Below are 12,084 nucleotides of genomic sequence, written 5' to 3'. Positions count from 1 at the left end.
GGTGGCTTAGAAACAGCATCCGTTCACTTCTCACCGTTCTGGAGGCTGGGAAGTCCGAGGTCAAGGTGCTGTCAGATCTGGTGTCTGGCGAGAGCTCCCTGGTTCATGGACTGTGGCATCTCTCTGTGTTTTCACATGGTGGAAGTGGGGAGGGAGCTTTCCTGGGGTCCCTTTTGTAAGGGCACTAACCCCATTCATGAGGGCTCCACCCTCATGACCTACTTTATCTCCTAAAGCCCCCCCCCCCCATACCATACCACTGCAGGGTAGGTTTTCAGTATATGAATTTGTGGGGGACACTGACATGTCCCCTGGCTGAGTCATCAGCACCATGGAAGTGACAGAAGGAGCAGACACTCAGCCTAAGGACAGCAGCCCAAGAATGTGCAGAGAGAGAGAGGTTGTGGTCCAAGTTCTAATCACAGTCTATGCATCCTCCCACTGGCTGGTATTCCCATGGGTTCAAGGTGACTCAAAAGGTTAAGGCTGAACCAGATTAAAGGTGACCCCTGCCTACTGGGGTGTCAGGACACTCCTGTGGACCCTGGAGGCACTGCAGGGTTGTCAGGGTCCAGGCTCAAGCTGGCAGCCAGCATGGCCAGGTGTTGGAGGGAGGCCCCCTAACCTGCCCTCCATGCAGGAGGCCGGGCTGGGAGCACTGCACAAGGCAGGGCAGCACACGTGGAGACCGTGCCTGGAAACTGGGTTCCAGGGTGAGTGCCCTAGTGCCACCAGGCTGGGGTCAGTGGGCAGCCAGGCAGGGACCTCCACCCCCGATGCACACTGAGCAAGACCTCACAGTGGGCCCTGGAGTAGGCGGGCTGGAGGGCAGGTAGGGGGATGAGTTCCTCATAAAGGGGGTTAAGCAGACTGGCTCAGGGCCACTCTGTGTACAGAGCACCATGCTATGCAAAGAAGGCAAAGGCAGGAGCCTGGTCAGAGGATGCTGCAGGGTTCAGAGCCAGGGCTCTGCCAGCAGAGGGAGGTGAGAAGAGGGATGGACACAGGAGGGTGAAGCCGGTAGGAGTGAGAAGCAGGAAGGGAAGGGGGCAGGGGAAAGAGAAAAGAAAGCCCTCCCCAGTCTGCGGATTGGGTCCTGGGGTGAGGTGTGGGGTAGAGGGCAGAGTGCCTGGGGGAGCTGTGTGCTGGGAGAGGCTCCCCAGGAGGGGCAGGTTGGGAGGAAAGGGAGTAGCTCTAGATGCAGAGTTTCTGGTGGCCGGTCAAGCCTGGGACGGTGGGATGCAGGGGTCTCCATCTCAGGACAAGGCCTGGACTGGAGGGATGGACCTGGCTGAGTCATCGGCACCATGGAAACAGCAGAAGGATTAGACATTAAGTCCAAAGACAGCAGCCCAAGAATGTGCAGAGAGAGAAGGGCTGTGGTCCGAGGTCTACATCACAGGAGCTGGGGGACAGTCTGGGCCCTGTCTGCTAAGGCTCCTGGGCGGAGCTCCAGGAGTTCTGTTCACAGACCCTCCAGGGTGATGGGAAGGACCAGGAATACCAAACTCGCTTGCTGCAAATGACATTTCAAAAAGAAAGAAAAATGGGACCAAAGGGCAACATTTCTTACACCTGACAAAATATGTGCATGTTCCAGTTGAAAGTGCCACAGAACCACACACAGCGCACCCCAACCAAGGGGCAGCGTTCCACCTGCTAGGAGGCAGCCAGACGCTGGGTCTACCCCCCACCCCAGGAGGATCCCTCTCCGCAGCAGGCGGGGAGTGGGGCGTCGTGAGGGGAAGAGGAAACAAGTTCTTTGAAAAAACAAAGAAAAAAGATGTACATACGTACATCCCACACACATAAATGTGGGGGTGGCGTGCTCCTTTCTTTCCCTGCCCTTCCCCTCCCCACCCCATCCCCCAAACTTCACTATTCAGTCTCGTAATTTTAAAAATGACCTTTGAGATGTAGATCACTGTCGTCATGAGTTTTTGCAGTAAAAAAGCAACATTTCAGCACCATAGGACACGGACAGGGACACTTGGGAAAATAGCTGTATCAAACGGGTAAAATCTACTTGGTGAAAATTTTAAAAATATATATTTTAGGAACTTTTGTTTTAGATGTGCAAGAGGACATTTGTTTAGACTGAAAAAGAAATCCCAAGAAATGATAAATTTTAAAAAGCTGAAAAACACCACAGACGTAAAAATAGTCCAGAAAAATAACACAATATTTTTGTTTAATTAACTGCCAGACATACACCTTTGATACTTTTTCTTCTAAATTTCTTGACTGAATACTGTCAGATTGCTTCATTTGAAAGCAATTTTGTAATATTTTCCATGGTGAGAATAAAAAGAAAATTCAATTTTTTTCTTTTGCAACTGATTGTTTATCTTTTTTGGGGGGGGTTGGTAACTAGGTTTATTTATTTATTTTTTAACAGAGGGACTGGGGATTGAACTAAGCTAAGCACACACTCTACCACTGAGCTATACCTTCCCTCCTTAAGAACTTTGATTACATCTAAACAGTTCATTTCCACAGGGGAGTCTGAGTCATTTTGAAAGTAAGTCTGTCCTCCCTTTGTAAATCTCCCCCACATTCACTGCCGAGGTCTAACACTGTGCCTTCTGGACCCACAGGCACAGCTGAGCCCAGAGGCCAGAGCTTCATCCCCCGGAGGTTCTATGTCTCTTTCTTTTGGGGACCTGTGACCTTGAACCCAAACTGGCCGGGATCTCGGAATTGAAACTCCCATCAGGGGTTGTCACAGGGCATTGCTGCAACCTGCAAAGTCTGCTTCACTGATTTAAACTTTCCTTCCAAGGCAGCAGGACAACCTATGCATTCGAGCCACGTTCTGAGAGGCTGCCTGGAAAGCAAACCTGGTATTAGAATAATCTCATGGGTGTAATAAAGCAAATCACTTCATATGAATAGCACTTGTCACACAGGAAAAAAAATGTGGTTTCTGCATCCCATCACTTACCATTAAGAAGCAGGGAGAGGAAGAAATCTGTTCCTTGCCCTGACCCTGTGTGTTGACACAGATGTTTGCCTGGGTCTGAAACAACATACACATAGTGTCACATCTTTTTCAGCACCCATGTGGGGGCCTGGTGAAACTTCCTGAACATGAAACTGGATTGCCACTGTCAATCCCTGGTCACCAGAGCCCTCTTCCTAGACACAGTGGAGGCCCACGCGAGTGAGTGAGACGGACGCAGAGGGCGGGGGCAGTGGAGGGGAGGGACTACAGCACAGTGACACAAGTGAGAAGGGCCTGGCCACTCCAGGTCTGTCTTCCGGTCAAAGGGAGTTTGGGATTCATTTTCTCCAAGGTTCCTGCCAACCCTGCAAGAGAGTTACTAAGGGAACCTGCCAGAGACGGGGAGTCACATGCCTGCCCACTTCCAGGAAAGGCCTCTGATGTACTCCGAGTGCAGCCCAGAGGCCTGGGACGGAGCACATAACATGCCGTGATCTACCTCTCCTTCGGGGAGAGTCCCATTGTCAGATGGGAAAGAGACAGACTGGCTCGATTAAATAATGACAGTGGAAGAAGCAGGCAGATCACTGCAGCTGTAATTAAAAGACTCTGCATTAACTGCCCCTCTGCTACGTGGATTCACTTAAAAATAGAGCAACCATGTTGTTTATATATTTTATACACAGTAGTGAGTATCTGCAAATCCCAAACTCCCGATTTATCCCTCCCCACCCGCTTCCCCCAGGTAACCATAGGTTTGTTTTCTATGTGTGTGAGACTGTTTCTGTTTTGTAAATAAGTTGATTTGTGTCATTTTCTTTTTTTTTTAGATTTCACATATGCGTGATATTACATGGTATTTTTCTTTCTCTTTCTGGCTTCCTTCACTTAGAGTAAAAATCTCTTGGTCCAAAGAACACAAACATTATAAATCAACTATACTTCAATTAAAAAATAAGAAAATAATTAAAATAAAAAAATAAAAAAGCAATTTAGACATCAATTTAGCTGGCCCCATGAGATTTCCTGCTGTTTTCTCCACTTCTAATAATGTACACGTAGGTACTTAATATTCAGACTAGCTCCCACTTTACATATATATTGATAGCCCCTATTTTACTTTATTTTTTTTGAGGGGAGAAGTAATTAGGTTCATTTATTTATTTATTATAATGGAGGCACTAGGGATTGAATCCACGACCTCATGCATGCTAAGCACACCCTCTACCACTGAGCTATACTCTTCCGTTTTTTTTTTCTTCTTTGAGCTTTTTTTAAAAATAATTTCACAGTTTTTTAATTTTTTACATTTGGAGAAAGGAAGTAATTAGGTTTTTATTTATTTATTTTTAATGGAGGGAATGGGGATTGAGCCCAGGACCTTGTGCATGCTAGGAACACACTCTACCACTGAGCTATACCCTCCCCACCTCCAAAGCCAGTCCTATTTAAGCCACATTCTAGCTGTGTGACTTCGAACTAACAGCATCATTGCACTGTGCCTGTTTCCGCACCTATAAAATGGGGCATGGAGCCCCTTCCTAGAAACGCAAATCAGAAGATTAAATCATACACCTTGTAGATCACACAAAATAGAGCTAGGTATAAAATAAGCATTCAGTGAATATTAGCTACTATTATTGTTTTTGTAATTTTATTTTTATTGAAGTACAGTCAGTTTACAATGTTGTGTCAATTTCTGGTGTAAAATACAAAACTGCTCTAATTTTCATATAGTCTGCTTTTTTTCCCTCCCAGATTGGAAGGCTTAGAATTATTTCATTTTTATCAGTAATTTATTTTTCCAAACCATGGTCTTGGTCTCTGCCAGCTTTTTTGTTTGTTTTTTGTTTTTAATGGAGGGACTGGGGATTGAACCCAGGACCTCATGCATGCTAAGCATGTGCTCTACCACTGAAATACACCCACCCACTACCTACTATTACTATTTAAAACAAATGTTTTTATCTAGTTCAGGAAGTCCTCTATTCCCCAACAATACTTCTTTCTAAGCTTGCCCGGGCACTTAGGGCAAAGAGGTCTGGAATTTGGACAGGATAACTTGTTACAAAAAACTCCTCTTGCATGCGTTCTCCAGACAGAGGGTGGGTGAGCGAGTGGAAGGGATTTTGTCGTGAGACTGGGGGGTGTCGCCTCAGCTCTGGGTGCAGTGGTGAGCTGTGGATGGCGCTTGTGAGACAGGTGACAGGTGATGCTGGTGTGAGTGCACTGCTGTGGACTGTGCCCTGTTGCTTTCTCTAACATCTCATCTCATAGCCACCTGGGTGGCTGTAGAGACCGTCCCCAAGGAAGAAGAGTCAGAGAGTGGGTCTGAGAATGACAGTTTCTAGCAAGAAGGTAGAGCCAGCTCTCTCTGTGATGGGGAGGTCTGGAAGAGATCCCTGTCGGGAGCTCGGAGTGGGCAGCTACGTGGCACAGAGCCACAGCACTGCCAGAGCTCTGACCCGGGACTCTGCAGTGGTATCAGAGATGGTCTAGCCTCCCTCCTCATCCCATCTCATTACGTGTATGAGGCATGCTGTGCTCCAAAAGAATGATGACTTCAAGGAGAAGGGAAAATGTCGTTTTATGCTTAAACATCGATATTTGGCTCTAGAGATGCTTCTCTGGTGGACAAACCCAAGAGGGACTGATCAGACCTCATAGGTGGGAAATCATGGCATATAGATCAGTGACATGCAGAGAGGTGTGGCTGTGGGGCTGTCTGGACCCTGCTCCAAAGAAGGTGCATCACCACATGATCACGGGCACCAGGAAGGAACACCGTGTCCTTCAGGGACCCTCCTTGGGTCGGTCAGCCACAGCCCACAGCTGGGACTGTGTTGGCCCCAGCGCGGGTAAGGCACCCACCAGTCAACTAGAGTAGTGGTATCAGGGTGCAGGGGCAGGGCTGTTTCTACACACATGTGCCAATGAGAGCTGAAGGGAAAGGCATCCTTAGAACACAGGTGCTGAGAACCCCAAAGTCACCCACAAGCATAGAGCCAACATGTGCAGGGGCCCTTTGCAGTTCACACAGATCTTGGTCATATTATCTCCTGCTCCGTCTCAACAGTCAGGGTTTCTTTTTTACATACATTTTACACATGAACAGATTGAGGCTCAAGGAGCTTCAGTGACTTTTCCCAGGTCATACAATAACTAAATCCAGGAACACAAACTCCAAACTCTCTGGCTGTTGTCAGATAGCTGTTACCATATCTTACACCCAGTTAGATCTCTGGCATCATTACAGTCTTGAAGATGCTGGAAATAAATTTCAAAATTGCGAGACTTTTAATGCACCCATTAGACACTGAGTAATGGTTACACAGAACATCTACCGGTGTTCGCTGTAAACAACACTGAACATCTCCAAGCCACGTCTCTCCTCCCGCTGGATAGAAACTAGGCGAATCTGCTGGGGGTTTTATCTGTAATCAGAATCACATTCATCCCCAAGTCCAAATAAATGGGAACATTTCCATTTCCTCACCTGCTGTCGGGTTCCCTGAGAGACGCCATTGTCCCCAAGGTGTCTGAAAGTCATCCCCACCCAAGTGTCAACACTGTAAATGTTTCCGGCACAGAGCGTGAATTTTGGAAATAAAAAATACTGCCAGGCAATGACTGACATGAACTCTCTGAAACTGAAAGATGGAGCAGGAAGGACAGCACGCTTCTCTGATTAAAAGCGATTTGGGGCGGGGAAAGGTAATAGCTCCCTGGCAGAGCGCATGCTCAGCATGCAGGAGGTCCTGGGTTCGATCCCCAGTACTTCCATTAAAAAAAGAAAAAAAAAAAATGGAGCATCTTTTCGTTTGCTTTGTAACCCTGTGATTTTTCTGGTCTGTAAAATGCCTGATCAGATACTTTGCCCATTTTTCTGGAAGAGCCCCCTGCGTATTGTTACTTGATATTGCTGGGATTTACCCACCAAATGTCATCTGACTGACGCTGCTATCCAACGCAGCCTTCATTGAACAGAAATTCTTAATTTCGATGGGATCAGATTCTTTTTTTTTTGTCTCATAATTTGTGCTCTTGAGGTTTATTTATGAAGTCCTTCCTACACCTAAACCTTCTTCAATTAACTTTGTAATTTTATCTTTCACATTTAAGTCTCTATGTTTTTGAACCTCTGTATGTTGTGCTTGGTACGAATCCAGTTTCATTTTTCTCTCTATTGAAATCTTCCCTGTATGGAGAATTTCTATATAGAAACTTTCCCTATTGATCTGTGGCTCCACCTTAACAGAGATTAAGCTCTCATTACAGGCAAGTCTGTTTCAGAGCTCCCTATATTCTGTGCTAAGGGTCCATTTGTCTGTCCTTGCCCCAGGACCACAATTTTTAATCGCTATAGATTTGTGGTATGCCTTAATTTCTGGCAAGGTTAACTTGACACTGACAGCTAGATCTCTAAAAAGATTATTTAATAATGCTATCTCACCACTCAGAGAACAATGCAATCATCCCAATGATATATACACATATTCCAATATAAAGTGGTCACTTCCCATGTTATTGGTACACAATGAGGAGATGGGAGAAGACTATAAATTGATAAATGATTGATTTACTTATTCCACAAGGATTTATTAAACACCTACTAAGTGCTAGCTGGCATTGTTCTAAAGGCTTGGGGATAGAGCAGTGAACAAAACCCCAAAAAGACATCCTGCCTTCATGGAACTTACATCCGAGTGAAGGATGTCAGGCAACCATTTCATCAGCTTCCCCACCCCGAGCCCGCTGTCTCGGGTGCCTCCTCCGCGGGGCACTGGGAGAGAGCCTCCTCTGGCTTCGTGAGTGAGCGTTTCATGAGAAGAGAGACCATCTTAACCCGCAAATAAATAAAATGTATTTGTTTCTCCTAGGGTTTATAGGCAACCGAGACAGATGAACTCATTTCCTACATATTTAATTTAAAAATAAAAGTCAATGTATTTAGGTTAAGTGAAATAACAGGTAATTTCTTTTCTCCCCAGAGGTTAGTCATTGCTCTGATAGCGAATAAAGATCTGTAAAAGTGAAGACAAAAACACGGTTAAAATGAAAACAAAAAATACGGCTGTTACGAATCTTTTCAATTATAACAGCCTAGTTATTTTCACTATTTTTGAGGGTGGGTAATTAGGTTTTTATTTGTTTGTCTATTTATATTTTTAATGGAGTTGCTGGGGATTGAACCCAGGACGTTGTGCATGCTAAGCAGGTGCTCTACCCCTGAGCTCTACCCTCTCCACACGTCATTATGTTTTTTAATATTGAAAGTGAGACTATCTATGAAAACAGCACCTGGGGACTAAGGGAAATCTAGACAAATTCACGTCGCCCCTCCTTCTAGTCCGAGGGTGAGGGGCAACACGGGGGGGGGCGCAGTTCACTCTGGGCTCCTGAATGGGGAAGCACAGATCTTTCTATGGAGCATCTCCCTGCGGTGGTTCTCTCCCAGCCAGTGGGTCATCACAAGATGCCCAAGGTTTTCATTCTACCAGACGCTCATCTGAACGAAGGCTGATTAGAGTCTCGAGCACTATGGTGGTTTCACTCTGTTTGCTCAGAACATAACACCCAGCTTGGACACTCCCATGGGTTCATGCTGGAGAGTTGACCTGGGGGAGGTGGGCTGGCTATCCTCCGCAGAGATTTGGAGCAAGGGAGGACCAGGGTAGAGGATGAGGAACTCTGAAACATGCAGTTTTGGACTGGATGACGTCTGGTATTTCTGGTAAAACAGTGGCCTGGGATTCCTGTTCATTTCCCGTGTCCTCCCCGGCAGGTCCCGGCCACACGTGCCTCATCATGGACAGCAGGCCCTGTCTTTACAGAGCACTGCGTCAGTTCAGGGAGATGCAAAAGGTGGTGTGTTTGGGCTGGTGTTGGGTGTAGGCAGTGAAGGGGTCAGAGCTCATCGATGGGGGCATGTGATGATGGAGACCAAAGGTGAGTCGGCCGCTGCCTGCCAGGTGACCATCCAGGGCCCATGTCAGTGACTGGCACAATCTGTCTCTTAAGATCCAGACGGCAGTCCCAGAGCTATACTTCCCTTCTCCACTGGCAGATGAGGACACACTACCAGACACGGAAGTGAGGTGCTCCTTCAACTGCTCCTGAGCGGTGGGCTTGGGGCTGAGGTCCAGGCCCTCCCAGCTCTCACTCAGTCTCTCCCAATGTTTTGCTGCTATTTGACTTGGAATGTGGGGCTTCCCTTCAGCCAAGGGGTCACAGGCCTAAGGAGGCCAGTGGCCTGAAGATATGGGCAGAGAGCCACCAAGTCAAGGATCTCCCCACATGCATCCAAGCCTTCCTTCAGGTCAACCCTGGCACCCGTGTTCCAGTCTAATCACAGAAACCACACCTTAGATGCAGAAGCCAGGAGGGTGTTTATTACATCAGAAACTGCAGGGAGTGAGTAGGCTGGCAGGAGGCTGTTCCCTGGGCAGAAATCCGGCTCTGATATTAGAAGCACATGTCCCTTTTGTGGCTAGATGGTTATTCATGACCTAAGGGATGCAATGTGCATTGGAGGTTCCCCCTGCACATGAACACAGAAGTCCTCCCATGAGTGCTCATGACCAGATGGGAGCTTCGGGGAGCACCCCCACTCCCAGGGGCCTGGCCTCTTCTTGGTGCTGAGTGTCTTGGGGAGCGGTCTTCTGCTACCTAGCAGGACTCTCAGGGTCTGCTGAGCACAGTAACAAGACCTGTTTGCACTCCGTTTGCACTCACGTGCAACTTCACAACACACTGCCCTATGAGCCTCACGACACTCAGAGGCAGATATGTTCAGTCCTCATTTTACAGATTAAAAAAATCTGAGACTGAGAGTCATTGAATAATTTGCCCAATAGGAAAACAGACAGGAAGTGGTATAAAAGTGACTCGGATCCAGGTCTGACTGATCCAGTGTCCTCCCTGTTCCCCACAGAACCTCTACGCATCCACCCACCCAACCACCCACTCACTCATCCATCCATCTGCCCATCTACCCACTCAGTCATCCATCCTTCCACCCATCACCCACTCACTCATCCATCCATCCACTCATCCATCCACCCATCTACCCACTCATCCATCCACCCACCAGCCCACTCATTCATCCATCCATCTATCCACCCACTCATCTGTCTACCATCCACCCATTGATCCTACTACACATCTACCATGTGCTTGGGGGAATGGGTTTGGGCAGCTCAGCTGCATGGCACCTCCTTCAAGGAGCTCACCAGGAGACATGGCATGTCCATGTGTTCAGAGGACTGAGATCTAGGGACACACCAGCTAAGATCTCAGGAGCCTTCTAGAAGAGCTGGAAGGACCTGAGGGATGGAGATGGACATTCAAGGGGGAGGAGGAAGGAACAGACCCTAATTCAATCTCTGAGCCAAGCACTGCCTCTCATCAGGATGACAGCCTGGGGCCAGGCCCACTTTACTCCCTCCCAAAGCCAGGCAGCTTTCCAATCATAGCAAGAGGACCCTTCTTAAAGGGGACCTTGCTCTTTGCAGGAACTCACAAAACCATCAACATTCCTCATTGGCTCCTGCCTTGAACACCCAGACTTGCCCCATGTAGACCAGCACCAGCCACACCCTCCACTCCAGCCTCCAGGCCTCTGAAGACTGCTCCCGTTGTCCCAGTGCTCTTTTCTCATCTCTTTAGCACCTACTCATCCTTCGGACTTGAAAGTAGCAGTCACTTCCCTAAGGAAGCCTTCTGAGATAGCCCTGTCTGTCCCATCCTGCTGCTCCCACAGTCACTGTTTCACACAGCTCACCAGGTGGGCTCACCAGGTGGCAGACACTTGTGTGTTTTGTTCATCAGTGTGTCCTACACCCTGGGGCTGGGTGGAAGGCTGGATGGCTAGACTGGCTAGACTGGCAGACAGCTATTCCTTGAAGCAGCTCCGCCTTTGGTCAGCTGTGTCTTGGTGTCTGAGGGCAGGTGGGGCAGGTAAGGGTTGGGTATGCCCTGAACACAAGCAATGGGGCCTGGAACTAATGTGGGCTCATGCTGTGGCTCAGCATACAGTCTGTTTCAAGACAAAAAGCCCCTTGAGCCCTACACGGTTGCACCTGAGGCTCAGCTACCCTAGCGTACCTTGATCGGGCTGAGGAGAGGGTCTTGGTGCCCCAGGGTCTCACCCCCAACATACCCCATGCTGGGGCAGATCAAGGATGCCAGGCCTTAGGCTCCCATCTTCTCCAGGGCCCTGTGGGGCCATCGGGTCCCAGTGTGCTTAGAGTCACAGTGATGAAACCAGCAGGGACAGAGCAGCCAGCTGACCCCACAGCCCCCACGGCTGGTCCCAGTCACCCCTGGTGGTAGCTTGGGCTCTCCCGGGGCCTCCCTGAGATCCCACATTCCGGCTGCACAGAGCTGAGTCAGGGGCTGAGTCCTGCTGCCCCATGCACAGGGCCCTCCAGGTCACAGAAGCCTCCTGCTGTCGGAACTTCAAGCTCCTCCTGCCCTTTAGAGCGAGAAACTGGGGAGGTCATGCTACGCCTGGTTCACAGCGGAGAGAAACCAGGCCCAGGGCTGTTGCGTTTTTGTTTTTTTTTTTTTAATTAATTGATTGATTGATTGATTGATTTGTTCTAAGATCCCTGGCAAGTGGTTGGCTGAGCCCTTTGCTGAGTCCTGCTGACAGGGGCCCCCCACGCGTCCTCCGATACCCCACCCTCCCTGTGGGTCACCGGGAGCCCCCCCACCCCCAGGTGCACAGGCAGCCTCAGGCCCCTCCACAGGTGCCTGTGGTGCACCCTCAGGGCTCCCAACACTGAGCCAGAGACCAGGAAACAACCACCATCAAATGAAAACACACACACACCCACTCCATTAGCCCATTGTTAAAAAGAATGGAATCAGGTTTCCAGAAAGTGTTCTGGAAAGCAGATACGGCCGGAAACTCCACTGTGCAATCAGCTTTCCCAGGGAACAATGGCTGGAGCGGTCCCCATGTGGTAGGCAGGCAAGACGGGGCCAGGCTGCCTGGAGCTGCAGGTGACAGGGAGGCCGGGTGTGAGGACAAGTCCTACTCTCAGCAGAGACAGGCGCCCCTCTCCGCTCCAGGGGCCAGGCCTGCGTGATGGCCTGACACACTGTCCCTGCCCCAGCTCCAGGCTCCTGGGAAA

The 12,084-nt window shown here is 48.9% G+C and overlaps 1 protein-coding gene across 7 annotated transcripts in view; it reads right to left on the bottom strand.

The window, feature by feature from the left end:
- Positions 1-12,084, bottom strand: part of OTUD7A (OTU deubiquitinase 7A) — a 210,442-nt gene that overhangs the window by 137,495 nt on the left and 60,863 nt on the right. Inside the window, exon 1 of one of the 7 annotated variants that reach the window (XM_064480503.1) lies at positions 2,945-3,648. The exons of the other annotated variants lie outside the window; for them this stretch is intronic. The gene's annotated coding sequence lies outside the window, so the exon portion shown is untranslated. Of the gene's footprint in view, positions 1-2,944; positions 3,649-12,084 lie in introns of those variants that run through there. 7 annotated transcript variants of the gene reach the window in all.

Source organism: Camelus dromedarius, chromosome 29, assembly GCF_036321535.1.
Source record: "Camelus dromedarius isolate mCamDro1 chromosome 29, mCamDro1.pat, whole genome shotgun sequence".
In the NCBI taxonomy this organism is placed as follows: Eukaryota; Metazoa; Chordata; class Mammalia; order Artiodactyla; family Camelidae; genus Camelus; species Camelus dromedarius.
Note: the sequence above shows the minus strand (reverse complement) of the source record. Positions and strands in the feature narration are given on the sequence as shown.